Raw genomic sequence first — 20,328 nt, forward strand, 5'->3', positions numbered from 1 at the left:
CGTCCAACTGGCAGGAACTTCTCCCACTGCTGAAGGAGCTTCATGGCGGCCGGGAGGACACCCCGCCACCAGCACACCTGGTAAGTTGGGCAGAGCATTTTAAACAAACTGTCATTGTCATTATCATCATCATCAACATCATCATCATCATCATCGCCACGGCACATAATTGAAATCCATTGCAATACAAATAATCTTAAAATCCACATTCTTTCAAAATATAAATGTCTTTGCCTTCTAGTGAAAATACCACAACTGAGCTTTAGTACTGAAAAAGCAGCCCTTTCCTAGATTATCCTTTTTTTGTATGCACACAGTCTTCTGTGATTCGGCTTCATTACACATCTTGAAACCTTTTTGGACACAGAGCTGACCTGTTGTGGAATGAATGGAAGAATATTATCAGATCATAGAATCATAGAATCATAGAATCATAGAATCAAAGAGTTGGAAGAGACCTCATGGGCCATCCAGTCCAACCCCCTGCCAAGAAGCAGGAATATTGCATTCAAATCACCCCTGACAGATGGCCATCCAGCCTCTATTTAAAAGCTTCCAAAGAAGGAGCCTCCACCACACTCCGGGGCAGAGAGTTCCACTGCTGAACGGCTCTCACAGTCAGGAAGTTCTTCCTAATGTTCAGATGGAATCTCCTCTCTTGTAGTTTGAAGCCATTGTTCCGCGTCCTAGTCTCCAAGGAAGCAGAAAACAAGCTTGCTCCCTCCTCCCTGTGGCTTCCTCTCACATATTTATACATGGCTATCATATCTCCTCTCAGCCTTCTCTTCTTCAGGCTAAACATGCCCAGTTCCCTAAGCCGCTCCTCATAGGGCTTGTTCTCCAGACCCTTGATCATTTTAGTCGCCCTCCTCTGGACACATTCCAGCTTGTCAATATCTCTCTTGAATTGTGGTGCCCAGAATTGGACACAGTATTCCAGATGTGGTCTAACCAAAGCAGAATAGAGGGGTAGCATTACTTCCTTAGATCTAGACACTATGCTCCTATTGATGCAGGCCAAAATCCCATTGGCTTTTTTTGCTGCCACATCACATTGTTGGCTCATGTTTAACTTGTTGTCCATGAGGACTCCAAGATCTTTTTCACACGTACTGCTCTCGAGCCAGGCGTCCCCCATTCTGTATCTTTGCATTTCATTTTTCCTGCCAAAGTGGAGTATCTTGCATTTGTCACTGTTGAACTTCATTTTGTTAGTTTTGGCCCATCTCTCTAATCTGTCAAGATCGTTTTGAATTCTGCTCCTGTCCTCTGGACTATTGGCTATCCCTCCCAATTTGGTGTCATCTGCAAACTTGATGATCATGCCTTCTAGCCCTTCATCTAAGTCATTAATAAAGATGTTGAACAGGACCGGGCCCAGGACGGAACCCGCTCGTCACTTCCTTCCAAGATGAAGAGGAAGCATTAGTGAGCACTCTCTGTGTTCGTCCACTTAACCAATTACAGATCCACCTCACCGTAGTTTTGCCTAGCCCACATTGGACTAGTTTCCTTGCCAGAAGGTCATGGGGGACCTTGTCGAAGGCCTTACTGAAATCCAGGTAGGCTACATCCACGGCATTCCCCGCATCTACCCAGCTTGTAGCTCTATCGAAGAAAGAGATCAGATTAGTCTGGCATGACTTGTTTTTGATAAATCCATGTTGACTATTAGCGATGACTGCATTTGTTTCTAAGTGTTTGCAGACCGCTTCCTTAACAATCTTTTCCAGAATCTTGCCCGGTATCGACGTGAGGCTGACCGGACGGTAGTTGTTTGGGTCATCCTTTTTTCCCTTCTTGAAGATTGGGACCACATTGGCCCTCCTCCAATCTGCTGGAACTTCTCCCGTTCTCCAAGAACTCTCAAAGATGGTTGCCAATGGTTCCGAAATGACTTCCGCTAGTTCCTTCAGTACTCTTGGGTGTAGTTGATCTGGCCCTGGGGACTTGAACTCATTAAGAGCGGCCAGGTATTCCTGGACGACTTCTTTCCCAATTTGGGGTTGGATGTCCTCCAATCCCTCATCCACTCCATCTTGCTGAGGTTGAAGACTCTCTTTTTGTGAGAAGACCGAGGCAAAGAAGGCATTAAGTAGTTCTGCCTTTTCCCTGTCCCCTGTCAGCATTGCCCCATCTTCTCCTCGAAGAGGTCCTATCGCCTCCTTGTTTTTCCTTTTTCTACTGACATAAGAATAGAAGCCCTTTTTATTGTTTTTAATGTCCCTGGCAAGTCTGAGCTCGTTTTTTGCTTTAGCTTTGCGGACCTTTTCCCTACAGGTGTTGGCTATTTGTTTGAATTCTTCTTTGGTGATTTCTCCCTTTTTCCACTTCTTGTGCATGTCTCTTTTGTGTCTTAGCACAGTTAGAAGTTCTTTGGACATCCATTCTGGCTTCTTTGCACTTGTCCTATTTTTTCTCTTTGTTGGCACGGTTTGCAATTGCACCTTGAGTATTTCACTCTTGAGAAATTCCCATCCATCCGTAGCTCCCTTGTCTTTTAGTATCTGTGTCCACGGAATGCTGCTCAGCGTTTCCTTCATTTTTTGGAAATCAGCTCTCCTAAAATCCAAAATGCGGGTTTGACTTGACTTAGTTTCGGCCTTCCTTTGTACCTCAAATTGCAGGAGCACATGGTCACTTGCCCCTAAGGATCCTACCACTTCGACCGCATCGATCAGGTCCTCCGCATTTGTTAGGATGAGATCAAGCGTAGCCAATCCCCTTGTTGCCTCTTCTACCTTCTGGACCATGAAATTGTCTGCAAGGCAAGCGAGGAATTTGTTGGACCTTGTACTCTTGGCCGAGTTTGTTTTCCAGCAAATATCGGGATAATTGAAATCGCCCATGACTACTACATCTCTTTTCTGTGCCTGTTTGGTCAACTGTTGGCAGAAGACTTCATCAAGATCTTCCTCCTGGCTTGGGGGTCTGTAGTAGACGCCTACAACGACATCTTTTTGAGTCCCAGTTCCCTTGATTCTTATCCAGATGATTTCAAGCTGGTTTCCCAGATTGCTGTCTTGAATTTCTTCTGCAGCATAAGAGTTTTTGACATATAAGGCTACTCCGCCTCCTCTCCCCTTTGTTCGGTTTCTGTGAAAGAGGTTATACCCCTCGATATCTACATTCCAGCGATAGGAGTCATCCCACCAGGTTTCAGTGATGGCTATGATATCATATTTGTGGTGTAGTGCTAGAAGTTGGAGTTCGTCTTGTTTATTTCCCATGCTCTGTGCATTAGTGTAAAGACATGTGAGCCCCTGGGATCTTCCCTTGAGCTGTTTAATTGGGATTATTGTGCTTTTGGTACTTGGTCCTTGTTGTGTTTGTGCAGCCCTCCGTTTAGCCTTCTGGCGATTCCCAGACATTATGGGTAAAGTAGTGTTCGCAAGGCTGTTGTCCCCCTCCCCCGGTGGACCTAGTTTAAAGTGCGTCTAATGAGGTTTGCAAGTCTGTGAGCAAAAAGGTGTTTTCCTACTTGTGTGAGATGCACCCCATCCCTTGCCAGTAGGCCATCCTCCTGGAATAGCAGGCCATGGTCGAGGAAGCCAAAGCGTTCCTCCTGACACCATTTTCTAAGCCAGTCATTGACCTGTACTATTTTTCTGGCTCTTGTGGGTCCGTGTCTTACAACAGGGAGGAGGGATGAAAAGACCACCTGTACATTACATTCTTTTAGCATTGCTCCTAGAGCTCGAAAATCATTTGTGATCTTTTGAAACGTATGCCTTGCAGTATCATTGGTTCCTACATGAATCAACATGAGGGGAGGACGGTGATAGGGCTTGAGGAGCCTGGTGAGCCTCCACTATGGAGCTTGGAAGAAAATGTATTTTGGACTATAACTATCAGAACCTCATGTGAATCTCTTTAAATAAATGATTTTATTTTTTTAACAATTTAATTACTTGTAAACTTTTGGATACTGTCACTTTGTTTCTATGCTTGGTTTTGCCTGTTGTGGGTCATCTTGATTCCCAGAATGGGGGAAAGGCATGATATAAATAAATATCTTCCTTCTCCAAAAGTAACTTCTTAAGGTCCTGCTCAGAAACACAATGCAAAAGGAAAGCCACAAATGCTGCTCCCATCCAAGACATGTATAACAAATGTTTAGTGTAAATGACCTCAAAGACAAAGTGAGCATCCATAAAAAAAACAAGAATCTATCTAATTTTCCCTCATGGTTGAGCAACATGAGGGACCAGGAGACTGGAAAATGTATTCCCCCTTGGTTTTTCCGAGAATAGGCTGAATAGGCAGCTGACAAAGCTGTTTTATTTACACATCTTGTAAAAGCAATGCTTTTGAAGCCTGGGGCTGTTGTGTGCACAATGCTGTGGTGCCTAAGGCTTTGGGAGGAGGTTGGCAGCAGTGATTTTTTATGCTTCTCCCTCCTGAAGCCCAAGACTGTTCTGTGAACGTGCAGTATCTGACCTTGGGCTTCAAGAGAAGGTTGGCAACCATGGTGGAAATTCTTCATGCTTTCCCCTTTCAAAGCCCCTCTCTCTTTCTTGTTGATGGATTGATTGATTGCCTAACCGGAGTATCAACCTTCAATTGGGTGTAGGACCAGACTTACATAAATGTAGGGTTGTCATTGGGAGGCAGCATGATGTAGAACGGAGCTTTCCAAACTGAGTGTTGGGACACACTAGTGTGTCGCCTCTAGTGCCTAGGTGTGTCATGTGAAAAATGCCCCCCTTCTAACAAAGGCTGGTGCTGTTCAAGTGTAGGTACTGTTACAAGTTTTATAATTTGCACATAATTTAATTGGGTTGCAATAAATGACACTACAATGGATAAGTTTCTAATTTAAGAAGAAAATGATTGGCAATGATGTTTGTGATGACAATGTTGTTTGCGATGAACCATATGGAGTAGCTATAGAAGAAACTACACAAGATTAAACTATGGTACATAAGTGTAAAGGAAAAAAATCCAAACTTTGTTTATAGAGTAAAATTATATATATTTTAGAGAGAGAGAGTGAGAGAGAGTAACAAACTCTTACAAAGGGTTGGCTTAACCTCCAGTTTGCCAGTAAAACTGAATTATCATGTCATGAAAGGATGTATGTCTAACAAGTATGTCACCAACATGAACAGTTTGGAAAGTTGTGTAGAAGATTGAATGCTGGACTTTTGAACTACAATTCTGGGGTCCAGAGCTCACATCCTGCTTAGCTATGGAAACATACTTGGTGACCTTGGGAAACCCACCCTCTTTCAGCCTCAGAGGAAGACAAACTTCCTCTGGATAAATCTTGCCAAGAAAACCTTATGGTCGATTAGCCTTAGGCTTGCCACATAAACTGCACCAGATCTTCTAGCTTGAACCATGTTATCCAGGAGCTGTTCTGTTGTAACTTCAAATCTATTATGTTGCTTTTCCTCCAGAAGAAGTGGACAAGCATATTTCTGAGAAATTTTCCCTGCAGTTCAGTAAATCGACACAGGGGGAATGTGGGTCCTGACAATGAGGTGCTGAAAAATGTATTTTGACAGACCTTTGGGAACAGAATTAATGAGGAAAAGTCTTTTAATAGTGTGCTGTATTGTTCCTGCTTCTTTCTACCCGCTCCCACCAACGATATTCCTCTATTATATGCTTTCAAGCTATTTCTAATTTATGGCAACCCCAAAGTGAACCTATCATGGGGTTTTCTTGATATGGTTTGTTCAGAGGAAGTTTTCCTTTGCCATCCTCTGAGGTTCAGGGAATGTGACTTGCTCTACTATAGAAAACTAATAATCCAAGAGATACCATAAAGTCCAAGAGACTAGGTTTTGTGGTATCTTAGTTGTGGAGCATATTTGGCATTTCTTTCATTTTGTACAATCTTTCAATGCCACAATTTTAAATTATATTTTGAAAGTCCATTTAAATATTTACATATACTTATCTATTTACTTAGGCGATCCCTCGTTGGTTGAGTAGGACAGTCTTGCAGGATTCTTGTGGGTCCGTAGGTGACTGTGGAGCCCTTTTCTTGACCTGCATCACCTCCTGCAGTGAGGGCATTGGTTTCCAGGTGGAAGGCGGTCTCGGTCAGGGTTGGCTTGACATGCCTTCCTCTTGGCACATTTCTCTCTTTCACCCTCCATTCGAGCCTCTTCAAATTCTGCAGCACTGCTGGTCACAGCTGGGAAGTCGCCTGTGCGTGAGTTTTTTTAATGTGTGGAGGTCAATGAACAACTGATCAACACACAGTCTTCACAGAGTAAGGTTCCACTGTAGTTTAACACAATGACCATGGCTTCTCGATCTGTTGCAGCCTTCTTCCTCCTTCACATCCATTGTAACATGTTCCATGTTATCCGCCTGGTCCGCCGTTGAGGTCTTTGGGTCTTTGGACTGTGCTTGGTCTGGAACCTCCCCCGCGACCACTCCTGGGAGTGCACAACTCCAGTTGTTTTGCCCACAGGTTCATTGGAACACGCAAGCCCCCTCACCACGACAAGGTGGCAGTCCATCGAGGAAATATAGCATACATTTGCTATTCCATTCCATCAAAATCCAGGGAGAGAGAGAGAGGGAGGGAGGGAGAGAGAGGGAGAAAACTATAAGGAGGGATCCAAACTCATCCCTCATAGACACAACCTTAGCTGATAGCTCCCATGTTGGTGTGCATTAAATTCACTCCAAGTTTTGGTTCTTGAACTTTTGTTCCAGACGTTTGAAGAAGCTATCCCGGGTGCTGAATCTGATCTGCAAACTATTCCACTGACATGCAAACCAACTACTGCCATTGATTTGTCAGCCCATGTTTCTTTTTCTTTGGCTGGAATAGAAAATTCTGTAGACAGATGACAGTTAAAACATAGTCAAATGCAAAAAACCCCCAATAAAACCAAATAAAAATTAGCATGAAGTACAGAAACAAAACCTGCAGCAGCCTTACATTAACAATATAGATTTTAAAACTGACAGGAGTCTACCACTTAATTATTTAAAAGTCATCATGAGGCATCATCTGAAACAGGCTCACTGATGGTAGGTGGGCTTTTCTGCGAAGACCTAGAGAACCGCTATTTAAAAGGTCTCATTAGCTAAAGGGAATTGTCGTTGGCTTTTATATGTATATTTTATAGAGCTCCCTCTGTCAGCTCCAGCTCCCCATGCAGCAACATGAGATAAACCTCTCACAAGATTGATAACACATCAATCATCCATGCATCCCATGGGCAATGACCTTGCAGATGGTCAATTCTCTCACACCAGAAGCGACTTGCAGTTTCTCAAGTTGCTCCTGACATGAAAAAAATAAACAATTTAATGAAGTGTTCATAATGTCAGAAATGGAAAAAGATCTTAACATTTGGAAAAGTCTGTGTAGGGCAGTGAGAGAATTACACTGCCAGGCATGTAATATATATTCTGTTTACAGTATTGTATAGCTTGGTTCTTTGATTCCAGGCCTGTTAAGCATAGCGGTCTTTTCCTTTTGTTATGCGAATTGCTTGTTATGCAAATAGGCATGAGATGAGTGAAGCTTGGGGCTATAGTTGGTGATATTACAAAGACGGCAGTGTCCCGTTAAAATATAGATGGGCAAAGTGTGGCCCTCCAGACATTGTTAAATTGCTGCTCTCAGTATGCTTTGCCTTTGGCTACACTTTCTAGGGCTGCTGGGAGTTCAGTCATGTCTGGCAGGTAACATTTTGCCTGCCCTGGACTAAAAGCACAGGAAAAGATTGATATTCTGAAATATCCTTTTCTCTTGAATGTTGTAGCTTTCATACACATGGTCTGATACCTTCCTTTCTCTCTTATTTTGCCTCCTTCCCTGTTGCTCACTTGCTCAATGCTGGGTAGGAGCAGAAGGCAAATCTACTTACAGGCATATGCACAATGCAAATGACTGCTGGTGCAAATTTAAGAATACAATTGTGATAGGAACCAAAATGTAGTATAAATGAGTTGTTGTTTGTCCTACACACAAATTGTCTAATCTTTGCATAAAGCCCCCAATGTGCTTGATGCAAAGCTCATTGTATGTAATACACTTAAGCTCTTCTTTATGAAGATTCTGAACTTTCATGGAGCTTACAGAAAAAATCTTTTTGCAAAGATCACATGAAGCCATAGCATTATTGAAGATGGGAAGTATTAGGAATGCTGTTGGTATTGCAGGGAGCAATGTTTTAATGACAACTTAAAATGAAAAACTATTGAAAAGTACAACATTATGAGGATGAAAATAAATTAGGATGATAACAGATATTCAACAGCTTTGGGATAATGAAATTTGCATCACTTGCGTGTCTTGTTTTCAAAAGCATAGAGATTTTCTGAGAACTTACTTTAATGAAAAGATGCACAACTAGTTATGGGAACATAGACTGGCTTCCCTTCTCCTTTTTTCAAGATAAAATATTAACCATTTGGCAAACAAAATTTCAAAAGAAGCATAGAAACTAGAGGGCAAGTCCCAGGACAAGAGTAAAAGTTGACCCACAACAAAGAACATATCTGACATGTTGGATTATGTGGTGGTTGGTGGTTCCCGTGTAATAAAGTTATTCTGGGTTCTTTTGTGAACCTTAAAAGAGATATCCAAAGTTCTGACTCTATACTGGGTGGTAGATCTAGCAAAGTTGGACTAATATCTGGGATGGATAGACTGCTTCACTGATATGAACCACCTCAGGTCACACCACATCTAATCCAAATTTCTGTTCATATAGTGGTCAACCAATCGTCTAAGGCAGGGGTTCTCAAACTATTGCAGCCGTGGAGCCCTTTTTGAGCCAAAAGTTTCTCATGAAATTTTTGTATATTTTATTAGATGTAATGTTTGTGTGTGTGTGCTTGTTTCTATCTATCTATCATCTATCTATCTATCTATCTATCTATCTATCTATCTATCTATTTATATCAGACATGGGCAAACTTTTGAATGAAAAGCACCCCCAACTGATGGCATCCAGCCTTTGTAATGATGATGATGATGATGATGATGATAATAATAATAATAATAATAATAATAATAGAAGAAATCCATGGGCTATCCAGTTCAACCCCCTTCTGCCATGCAGCAAAAGCACAATCAAAGCACCCCCTGAGCGGTGGGAGGAAAATAAAGTCTTGGAAGCAAGGAAGGTGACGAAAAAGGCTTTTGGGGGTGAAGGAGGTGGGGGAAAAGGGAGGAGCAGGAAAGAGGAGGGAAAGCTTGGAGGGAGATGGGTAGAGGGAGGAGGGAAGGAGGAGGGAAGTAGAGAGCCCCTCAGTATGGTTCACAGAGTCCCAAGGGCTATATGGAGCACACTTTGAGAACTGCTAGACTAAAGAAAGCCTATTAGTTGGATGTGATCACAGCTATACTTCTATCTTGTATTTGCCAACAGCTGATATCCTGCCTCTGATACTGGAGATGCTGCATAGCTATCCTGCCTGGTAGCCACTGATGCCAAAAAAACTTTAAGAATTTGTATAATCCCCTTTTAAATCCACCCCCTTGACACCCATTGTTATATGTTGTGGGGATAAATCCCATAAGATTCAAAACATCCTATCTTTACAAGGGGTCCATTCCAAGACACCTGCAGAAACCTGAAACTACAGGTAACAGTACCCTAACCCTAACCCTATACTTAGATTATACTTGGCCTGAAGCATATTCAGAATAGTACTTAAGACTTAGGCCCCTTCCACATAGCTGTATAAAATCCCACATTATCTGCTTTGAACTGAGTTATATGGCAGTGTGGACTCAAATAACCCAGTTTAAAGAAGACATTGTGGATTATCTGCCTTGATATACTGGGTTATATGGTTGTGTGGAAGGGCCCATAGAGAGGCATACAAACACTTCAATATGTGGGTCCCTCTAGGTCCTCCAGTGGTGTTCTATGGTATGCTTGGGTTGGATGAATACTATGTATAAAATCATACCACAAGTCCACATATACTTTTGAGTATAATATTTTGGGTAAGTTAAACTGTGGGTATTGAATCCATGGATAAAGGGATCATACTGTACTTCCTTTTGTCTGTCTATCTGTCTTAAATCTCCCACTATTCAGCTTTAGTCGATTGACTTAGATTCCACAAGGCCTATATACATTCTCCAGACAATGCAGAGAGGCAGATTATTTAATTGTTCGTTCTCAAACATAAACACAAAGTAGTATGAAGTATGTACCACAACATAGCAGATTTCTAAATATTCATAGGGCGGGTGTCGTAATTATACCTGAAAACTCAAATGCCTTAAGCCATGTTTAAACACTACAGTAATTAAGCAGAATGCTACTATTTTCTCCTGGCAGCATTCCTGTTCTAAGTTTTGCTTTTAACTTGCTCCTAAAATGGGAAAACCCTTGCTTGAAAACTTCTCGTCATCCAGAAGGAAAAGCATAGGAGCCCTAGATCAGAGACACTGAGTCATGAAATTATGTGTAAATTTAGCATGTGAGCCACAGTCCCAATGACCTCAGATTACTTTGCTTCACACATTAATTGTGAGGATAAAATTAACCAAAAAGTGTGTATAAATATAAAGAGTATAAATTGAGTGAGCAAATGAACCCTTGGAGCAGTCACTCCCAAAACTATACATGTTCTAGTATATTTTTCTTTGGGTGCATAGAACATAACAGCAATAATCCTTTTAAATTCCTAAATAAACATAAACATTGTTGGATCATGCTGCTTCTTATAAATAAAATAAGATGTTGAGATTATTTTTGATCCACACATTTGAGAACTACATCTGTTATTGTTGTTTTGTGTTGCCACAAAGAAATGACAAATTAAACTTGCAAAAAAAGGTGACTGGATTTTGAAATATTTGTTTCAAATGCTCTTAAGTTTGTCTACATTTCATTTAAGGTATCTATAATATGCTGATAGGCATAGACATACAGCAACACTGTGGAATGGTAGTTTGAGCATTGGACTATTCCTCACTCAGCCATGTGCTGTCACACGTTGGGCCTGTGAAGATGTCTGTTAGCAGGACGTGCTATCTGTATGCCCAACGGGACGCCGGGGTGCCTCAGCTGAGAGGCCTTCCAGATTTCCCCACACAAAGTTCTGTTGAATCTCTTGCTAAGTCCAATAAAGTTTTATCAGGGATAAAATCTTCAAACACGGATTAAACACTCTATAACTTTGGAAATTGGTAACTTCTTCAATCTGCCAACAAGGGACAGGCAACTGCTTAACAAACTGTTTCTTTCTTCTTTAAGGGAAATCCTCTGACCCCTCCCTGGGCAATCTCTTTACTTTGCTGGCGTGTGCCCTACTCCCGGTTCCAATCTGCGTTATGGGTGACCCGAGTAGACCTTATCAGGCAAAGTCTTTGTAGATTTCCAAGTTGAAGGGAGTCCTTTACTATCCAGCAAAGCTGGCAGTATTCCATTTTTCCAGCGAAGGCTGGCTGTAGCTATATTTCCCCAGCGGATTGCTATGAGAACTAAAGCCTTTTCCAGGTGGGAAAGAGAAAGCCCACACATCCTGTCTGAAAGGCTTCCAACTGTAAACTGCCTAAAGTCTTCCTTTTCCCTCCAAAACCTGGGGAAAGGGGCGGATTAAAAGCTGCAATGATGATTGACAGGTTGCTGGCCCTATGATTGCACCCTGTAGTAATCTACCAAATTGCAAAATGCATAGCCTACAGGAATTCATGCAAACAAGCAAAGAAAGAAAAAGGGGATTCAAACTCCTGGCAAAGCTGTGCCAGCACAATATTCATTTTTCTTTTTTTCACGATCCTTCACACTATCAAATCTAAATAAATGGTTCTTTCAGACCTGGCACTACCATTAGGCATTTGGAAATGAGTTTACCCGGTCAGCATTTGGGTGTTATAAAAGGGAAGCAAATCATTACTTTTTATCAGGTTTGCACTTAAGTTATGGCAAAGAAGAAAAAGAGGTTCTCCTGGGATTTTATGCCTTAGATGCCAAAATAATTCTAGTAGTGTAAGATACTAAGCAACATGACCGTGTAGGTAGAAGGTAGGAGCATTTTCTTGGCCTGATCTGTTTATCTAAATTATATATATATATATATATATATATATATATATATATATATCTCACTTCCCCATAAATTTGGTTTCAGGAAAGTTTGAAGAATAACAGCTTAGCAACAGAATATGTTCCTAAATCTTTCCTGTTAATCCTGTGCATGATTGGATTTATGCCAGTTTGTTAGTCCAATAATCTCTTATCCCTAAAATACAGACTTAACAGAGGGGCGTGTAATGTAAGAATTGGATTTGGTGAGAAGCCCTCTGAACATATAAAGAAAGTAGTCAAGATGCATCTATACTGTAGAAATAAAGCAGCTTGACAAAACACTAACTGCCATTTTTGAAAAATGGCATCTATAATCTTTTGGAAAAATAAACTTTTGGAGATTGTAACTTTTAAAAGAAAAGCATGACCTTTCAGAGAAGAGCCAAAAACCCTTTAGGGTATAATCTTCTCTTGTGGTATACAACCAAATATAATTATGCAATGGTTTCAGTTGTCAGACTCAATAACCTGGTATCTTTGGCAAATTTTTATGCACTGTCAAATCTCTGTTTTCCTAACAGAGATTTGCCAGTGCATAAAAAGAGTAGAGCTTCAGAAGTGTTTTTCAGTGCCCAAAATATATATACTCTCCCATAAAACAACCTATTTTATATCATGCACTCAAGAGACAAAAATGAAGTAGACTTTGATAAAAATAACATATTTGGTTCGCTCACGACCTTCATGTGTTCAGCAAACACATGTGTTCAGCATACCTATTAATGCAGTCTCAGATACATTTGAGATAATTTTATGCACCATCTGGCCAGGGCATCTCTCGTATAACAAAACATCTATCAAACAGTTGTATAGTCTAAAGAAGAGAGGGGCGGGGAGGGGGGGGGGGGCATGTGGTCTGCAGCTCTTTTATAGCTTCTCAGGAACCAAAGAGTAAAAGAAGCTGCATACCAGAATATACATACAGTAAGCAACAGTATCACAGATAAACATATTACAAGAGAAAGTATGAAGAAGATTGTTATTTCCAACAGCCATGACTCAATGCTATGGAAGATAAGCATGACAACCTTGTAAAACTATGACATTCATGATTCCACAGCATTGATCCATCGCAGTTAAAATGATGTCAAACTGCTTTAATTCTACAGTGTAGATGCCCCCCCCCAAGTTTGTGTTGCATAGTAAAAAAATGTGAAAGGAAATTCCAGTTAACGATCAATATGAAACCCACATATTGTGAAATGTGAAACCTACACCACAGTGTAAAACCCACACCTCATTCTTTAGTTACACATATATCTGCAGACAATTGCCTCAAAATGTACATGCATCAGCAAAACAAAACAAAACAACAAGCCTTGTTACTGGAGTTTCATTTTTTCTCTCTTACATGGCAATGTGTTCCTTTCTCTAAAAATTCATAACGTGTGTAAAATCTGAAGCAACTAGACTTGAAGATATGTGCGGAAGGTTTAGGACTGATTCATACATGCATTCCAGTTGCCTGAGAACATCAGGTCAGGGCTGTCGGTGCCATTCGGTAGAGTGAGGTGGCTCCTTCAGGCAGCAGACTTGAAATGTGTCATGAAAGTGCAGCAAACTATTAGTCATCCAGGGCTAAAACCAACAATTAGTCTCAAACAATAGTTGAATCTGGGTTGTTGTAGGTTTTTTCGGGCTATATGGCCATGTTCTAGAGGCATTTCTCCTCTCCTAGAACATGGCCATATAGCCTGAAAAAATCTACAACAAGCCAGTGATTCCGGCCATGAAAGCCTTCGACAATAGTTGAATCAGTGCAGTTTACATACATATGTATGTATCCTTCAGCAACCATTTCAGTGAGCCAAATTTAGTTCACTCTAGTAATTGGATTTAAGTTTAAATTGATTATGATCGGATTCTTACTGCCAGGAAAGGTGAGAAATATTTGGAAACTTGATTTTCTGCTTAATGTGTCAATATATTTTGTCCAAGCCTTGGGTATTATGTATCATCAAGCTAAGTGTTCAAGGTACCATTTGCGTCTCTGTCTCAAATGATAAAACCCTGGATCATCATAGAAGGAGCTTTATAGCACTCTCAAAATTGTATTTTTCATTGGGGTCTGTTCAAACAATTAACTGAGAGCCCTTCCACACAGCCATATAACCCAGAATATCAAGTCAGAAAATCCCACAATATTGGCTTTGAACTGGGTTATCTGAGTCCACACTGCCATATTCTACTTCAAAGCAGAAAATGTGGGATTTTATTCAGCTCAGTGGAAAGGGCCTATGAGTCATGGATAGTCAAATATGTAGGTAGAAGATCTATACCTGTTGGCTCAGGTATCCTTCAAATTCTGATGGATTGGGACCAACTCAGATTCAGTCCCCCAGTCTTTTGACTGAATACAAGGAAATTCAGAGTGTGAAATGTCTTTCAAGCTGAGGAACATACAACAACAACAATATTGAATGAAATAAATATTTCAGTAGCTACCATATAAAATAAATAATGTATACAAAAAGCATATGCAATGAAACACAGAATGGAGTGGGACCTTGGGATCCATTGGAGTTTGGTTCCTGGTAGAAAGGAGATTCCATCTGAACATTAGGAAGAACTTCCTGACTGTGAGAGCTGTTCAGCCGTGGAACTCTGTGCTCCAGAGTGTGGTGGAGGCTCCTTCTTTGGAGGATTTTAAACAGAGGCTGGATGGCCATATGTCGGGGGTGCTTTGAATATGATTTTCCTGCTTCTTGGCAGGGGGTTGGACTCAATGGCCCAAGAGGTCTCTTCCAACTCTATGATTCTATGATTCTACTCATCCCCACCCCCATTTCATACCAAAATCCACGGATACTCAAATCACAGTATATATTTATACCCAGTTTGTTCGTCCTATAATCTTAGTGCCATAATGACAGGCTCAGCAGAGGAGGATGTAGCGTAAGAAGCAAATATAGTGAGAAGCTTGCTGAACACATCTAAAAAGTATTCGAGATGTATCTTTTATATGGAGAATTAATGCAGTTCAACATGACATTAACTGCCATGGTTCAGAGCTATGGAAGAGAAGGCTAAGGACCTTGTCAAACTACAGCTCCCATGATTTCATATCACTGAGTCATGACAGTTAAAGTGGTGTCAAACTGCTTTAATTTTACAATGTAGCTGTAACCTATCACTATCATGCTACATTGTTAAAACACTGTTATTCCACTTTAAATGCTATAGCAGCCTCCTGTGGAATTCAGAGATTTATAGTTTAGTGAGGTTCAGGACCTTCTTAGCTGAGAATTTAAAGGCCTGCTCCTGAAACTGCAAATCCCACGACTCCACAGGAGGTAGTTAAAATGGAATAACAGCACCTTAACAGTGTAGTCCAGAGTGGTCCAAACTATGTGTCATGACAATTTGGATGTCAGCTACAGAATATAAATATGTCACACTAACAACAACAACAACAACAACAACAACAACAACACTTTATTTATATTCTGCCCTTCTCACCCCGAAGGGGACTCACAGTGCATATACACAGCAAACATTCAATGCCGCTCTGTATAGATAATACACAGACAGACAGAACAGAAGGAGGTGTCATGGAAGATTGGGCTCAAGTCCAAACAGTGCTGAGGCTCTATCCTCTATGACGGAGAGCTGTCAGGACTTCCTCCTTCCTTTTGGTCACCCAGCATTTTCTGATCTTTCTTTATGGCGTCATAAAACACCTCCCCCACTTTTAGCGGTACCTAATTTCTCTAATCACAGCTAAAGTTGTTTTTGAATTGCTTAGGTAAACAATGAGCCAGGCTGACAATTGGTAGCTCACACCAACCCGGGGCTTCAAACTTGCAACCTTTTGGTTGATAGATTTTTATAATTGCTGATGATTTACCAGCTGTGCTAAACCTCCGGCCCAGAATTAGTCAAAGAAAAACCACTGAGTCCATATGAAATAAGCAATAAATCCTGTAGTTTAAAAAATAGAAATGAAAGGTTGTCATTAACTCTGTGTGTCCTCATACATTTCTTGATTATAATTTATATGTGTGTCTGAATCTCTTGTAAGGCGTTGGTATAACATCCGGTTTGCTAGTAAAACTGCATTACTGTGTCACAAAAGTGATGCATCTCTAAAAAGTGTATCACCAGCATGAAATGTTTGGAAAGCTCTGGTGTAGTGTGATAATCTCTATGCTAGCTGAAGGCATTTCTTGACTGCATCTACACTGTAGAACAAATGCAGTTTGACACTACTTGAACTACAAGTGCTGGGAAATATATTGATTGATATACTTTATTTTCCCCCACTTCTCTTCCCATTGGGACTCAAGGCAGCTAACAGTGATGTGATACAATAGAAATTAAAATGAGACAAATACATATATATATGAATCTAATAATAATAAAAATATAAAAATACATATTTGTGTCATGAATGTAACAGTTAAAATACAATTAAAATTACATTTGAAAACAAAATGTGCAAATTAATGGAAATGGACAACCCATGATGTGGATTAATGGGAAATCCTAAGGACTTACTTATTATGTTTCTTCACTTATGGTTTTTTGGATGACAAGTGAATCATCTTATGGGGAAAGGCAATGTTAATGGTTTGCTCCTTTCAATGGGTGTGGGAAATTGAAAAAATAAAACTATCAGACAAAGAATTAAAAACCTTTTGATTAGGTATTTTAGATTTGTATAAAATTAATGCTTCAGACTTTGTATATCTAGGTGCAAAGATTACTGCAGATGCAGACTGTGGCCAGGAAATCAGGAGACGCTTACTTCTTGGGAGGAGAGCAATGTCCAATCTCGATAAAATAGTAAAGAGTAGAGACATCAGACTGGCAACAAAGATCCGCCTAGTCAAAGCCATGGTATTCCCTGTAGTCACCTACAGATGTGAGAGCTGGACCTTAGGGAAGGCTGAGCAAAAGAAGATCGATGCTTTTGAGCTGTGGTGTTGGAGGAAAGTTCTGAGAGTGCCTTGGACTGCGAGAAGATCCAACCAGTCCATCCTCCAGGAAATAAAGCCCGGCTGCTCACTGGAGGGAAGGATACTAGAGACAAAGTTGAAGTACTTTGGCCACATCATGAGGAGACAGGAAAGCCTAGAGAAGACAATTATGCTGGGGAAAGTGGAAGGCAAAAGGAAGAGGGGCCGACCAAGGGCAAGATGGATGGATGGCATCCTTGAAGTGACTGGACTGACCTTGAGGAAGCTGGGGGTGGTAACGGCCGACAGGGAGCTCTGGCGTAGGCTGGTCCATGAGGTCACGAAGAGTCGGAGACGACTGAACGAATGAACAACAACAAAATAATAAATAACCTTGAATCGAATATAAGCCAAGGGGGACTTTTTCAGCCTAAAAAAGGTCTGAAAAACTAGGCTTATACCCGAGTATATAAGTATTTATTTTGTTCTATTTTAGTTTGTTAAGTTATAATTCGTGTTTATATGTTGGGTTGTATAAATTTTGTTAGTATGGATGTATTGTTGTTGTATTCAGGCATTGAATGTTTGCCTTTTACGTTTGGAATCTGCCCTTAGTCTCTTTGGGGTGATATAAATAAAGTTATTATTATTGATATTATTATTATTATTATTATTATTATTATTATTATTCTAGTGGCAAAGCCTAGAGAAGACAATTATGCTGGGGAAAGTGGAAGGTAAAAGGAAGAGGGGCCGACCAAGGGCAAGATGGATGGATGGCATCCTTGAAGTGACTGGACTGACCTTGAAGGAGCTGGGGGTGGTGACGGCCGACAGGGAGCTCTGGCGTGGGCTGGTCCATGAGGTCACGAAGAGTCGGAGACGACTGAACGAATGAACAACAACAAAAAATTAATGCTTAGTGTGTGGGGATGTTCTAGTGGCTGTAGTAATAGTGGTAGTAATAGTAGTAGTGTTTTTATATTAAGATAATATAGCTCTTCCGTTTTTGTCTTGTGGTTTATATCCTTGATTTTTATTGTGTTTCTGATTAAACATTATAAATAATAAAATACATTTGAAACCTAGACAGCTCCCCAAAATCCCACTCACAGCAGTCTGATGTCATTCATTAAAATGTGTTTTTGTAGTTTGGGAAGACACCAGCATTCTTTCGCAGAGAAGGCTAAAGATCTGCTCAAACTACAACTGCCCTGATTCCATAGCATTCATTATACAGTGCCAATGAACTCTGTGTCAGGTCTTCTTAAACATATTGATATGTCTCTCTGTGTGTGTGTGTGTGTGTGCGTGTGTAAACAATTATTTGGTTCCTGGGTTATAATTATCGTTTCCTAATTGGATCTTTTCTGGGAACATGGGAAAAGTTTATTAAACTACCAAAAACTTTGGTTTTCCCCTCCAAGATATCCTGTAGCACATTTTGCTATAGTTTTTCAATGAATATCTCATCCAGCTTCAACCAATTCAAATTAGTTTGTGGCAGCCACAAAAATGAAGTTTCTGGAGTATAACAACTCTCTTTAAAGGAAGTACCACACAATTAAACAAGAAATAACACTTTCAAACCAGAAACATTTTTTTTTCAAATTTTGTTATGTAGTGTTACGTGTTTTAACTATGTTGCAACCTGCCTCAATAGGAGTCCCCAGTGGCGCAGTGCTGGCAGGATTGAAAACCGACAGGTCGCAGGTTCGAATCTGGGGAGAGTGCGGATAAGTTCCCTCTGTTAGCTCCAGCTCCCCATGAGGGGACATGAGAGAAGCCTCCCACAAGGATGGTAAAACATCAAAACATCCGGGTGTCCCCTGGGCAACATCCTTGCAGACAGCCAATTCTCTCATACCAGAAGCAATTTGCAGTTTCTCAAGTTGCTCCTGATACGAAAAAAACCCAAACAAACCCCTGCCTCAAGCCACAAAGAGAAGCAGGTAAAAATAAAATAAATTTATTATTATTATTATTATTATTAAGAATAATAAACATTGCACTGATGTGGCATTGGGGGCTGTGTGGTGATGGTATGTGTGTGGAGGGATGGTGTATTATTTTGCTGTATTCAAAGGAAAGCATGTAATTTCATTGACAAATGAAATGACAAACAATGACAAATAAAGCTATTTTATTCTCCTCTAGTATCATAGAATCAAACTTTTCCACTTGGGACCCTTTTTACCCAACCAGTTTTTAAGCATGAATTTAAACTTGTGTCCTTAGTTTCATCTCTGTTTTGTGCATTATAATATGTAATATGTATGTATTTTTAATATGTTTGAATCCGGGGAGTGGGGTGAGCTTCTGCTGTCAGCCCCAGCTTCTGCCAACCTAGCAGTTCAAAAACATGGAATATGAGTAGATCAATAGGTACCACTCCACAGGAAGGTAACAGTGCTCCATGCAGTCATGGTGGCCACGCGACCTTGGAGATATTTACGGACAATGCCAGCTCTTCAGCTTAGAAATGGAGATGAGCACCAACATCCAAAGTCAGACACGGCTGGACTTAATGTCAGGGGAAAACCTTTACCCTTGAGGTACAAAAATCAAAATCAGCATTTGCAAGGCCTGCCAATCAGGCTGGTGTTCCTTTTGATGAAGTCCAGCTGGAGCCTCTTCTGCAGAATCCACTCCAAACCCTGCCTGCTTTATTGCTTAACAGATTCATAAGAGCAAACCTTTTCCTGATGCCAAATCTTTCAGGACCTCAACATTGAGCAAAGGGTTGGGACTTGCAGTTTCAGAAGCAGTGCTCTGTGTTGAGACAAGAGAACACTGTGAGTAATAGTAACAACAGGGAGTGTTGTGTTGAGACAAGTTTTGTGTGTCAGGAGCAACTTGAGAAACTGCAAGTCGCTTCTGGTGTGTGAGAGAATTGGCCATCTGCAAGAGCGTTGCCCAGGGGACTCCCGGATGTTTTGATGTTTTAGCATCCTTGTGGGAGGCTTCTCTCATGTCCTCGCATGGGGAGCTGGAGCTGACAGGGGGAGCTCATCCATGCTCTCCCTGGAATCGAATCTCTGACCTTTCGGTCTTCAGTCCTGCTGGAAAGGTAGGGGGACTCAACGGTTGGTGACCCAGCAATCATAGTATTACCCAAGGGTTTAACCCATTGTGCCACTGGGAGCTCCTATTTGAAGATAACTTGCCATGAAGATTCTGGTATGTTCCTCTTAGGACAGTGTTTCTCAACCTTCCTAATGCCACAACCCCTTAATATAGTTCCTTATGTTGTGGTGACCCCCCCCCCCCCCGCCCACAAAAAACATGAAATCATTTTTGTTGCTACTTCATAACTGTAATTTTGCTACTGCTATCAATTGTAATGTAAATGTCTGGTGTATTTTCATTGTCTGGACCAAATTTGACACAAATACCCG

Source organism: Anolis sagrei, chromosome 4, assembly GCF_037176765.1.
Source record: "Anolis sagrei isolate rAnoSag1 chromosome 4, rAnoSag1.mat, whole genome shotgun sequence".
In the NCBI taxonomy this organism is placed as follows: Eukaryota; Metazoa; Chordata; class Lepidosauria; order Squamata; family Dactyloidae; genus Anolis; species Anolis sagrei.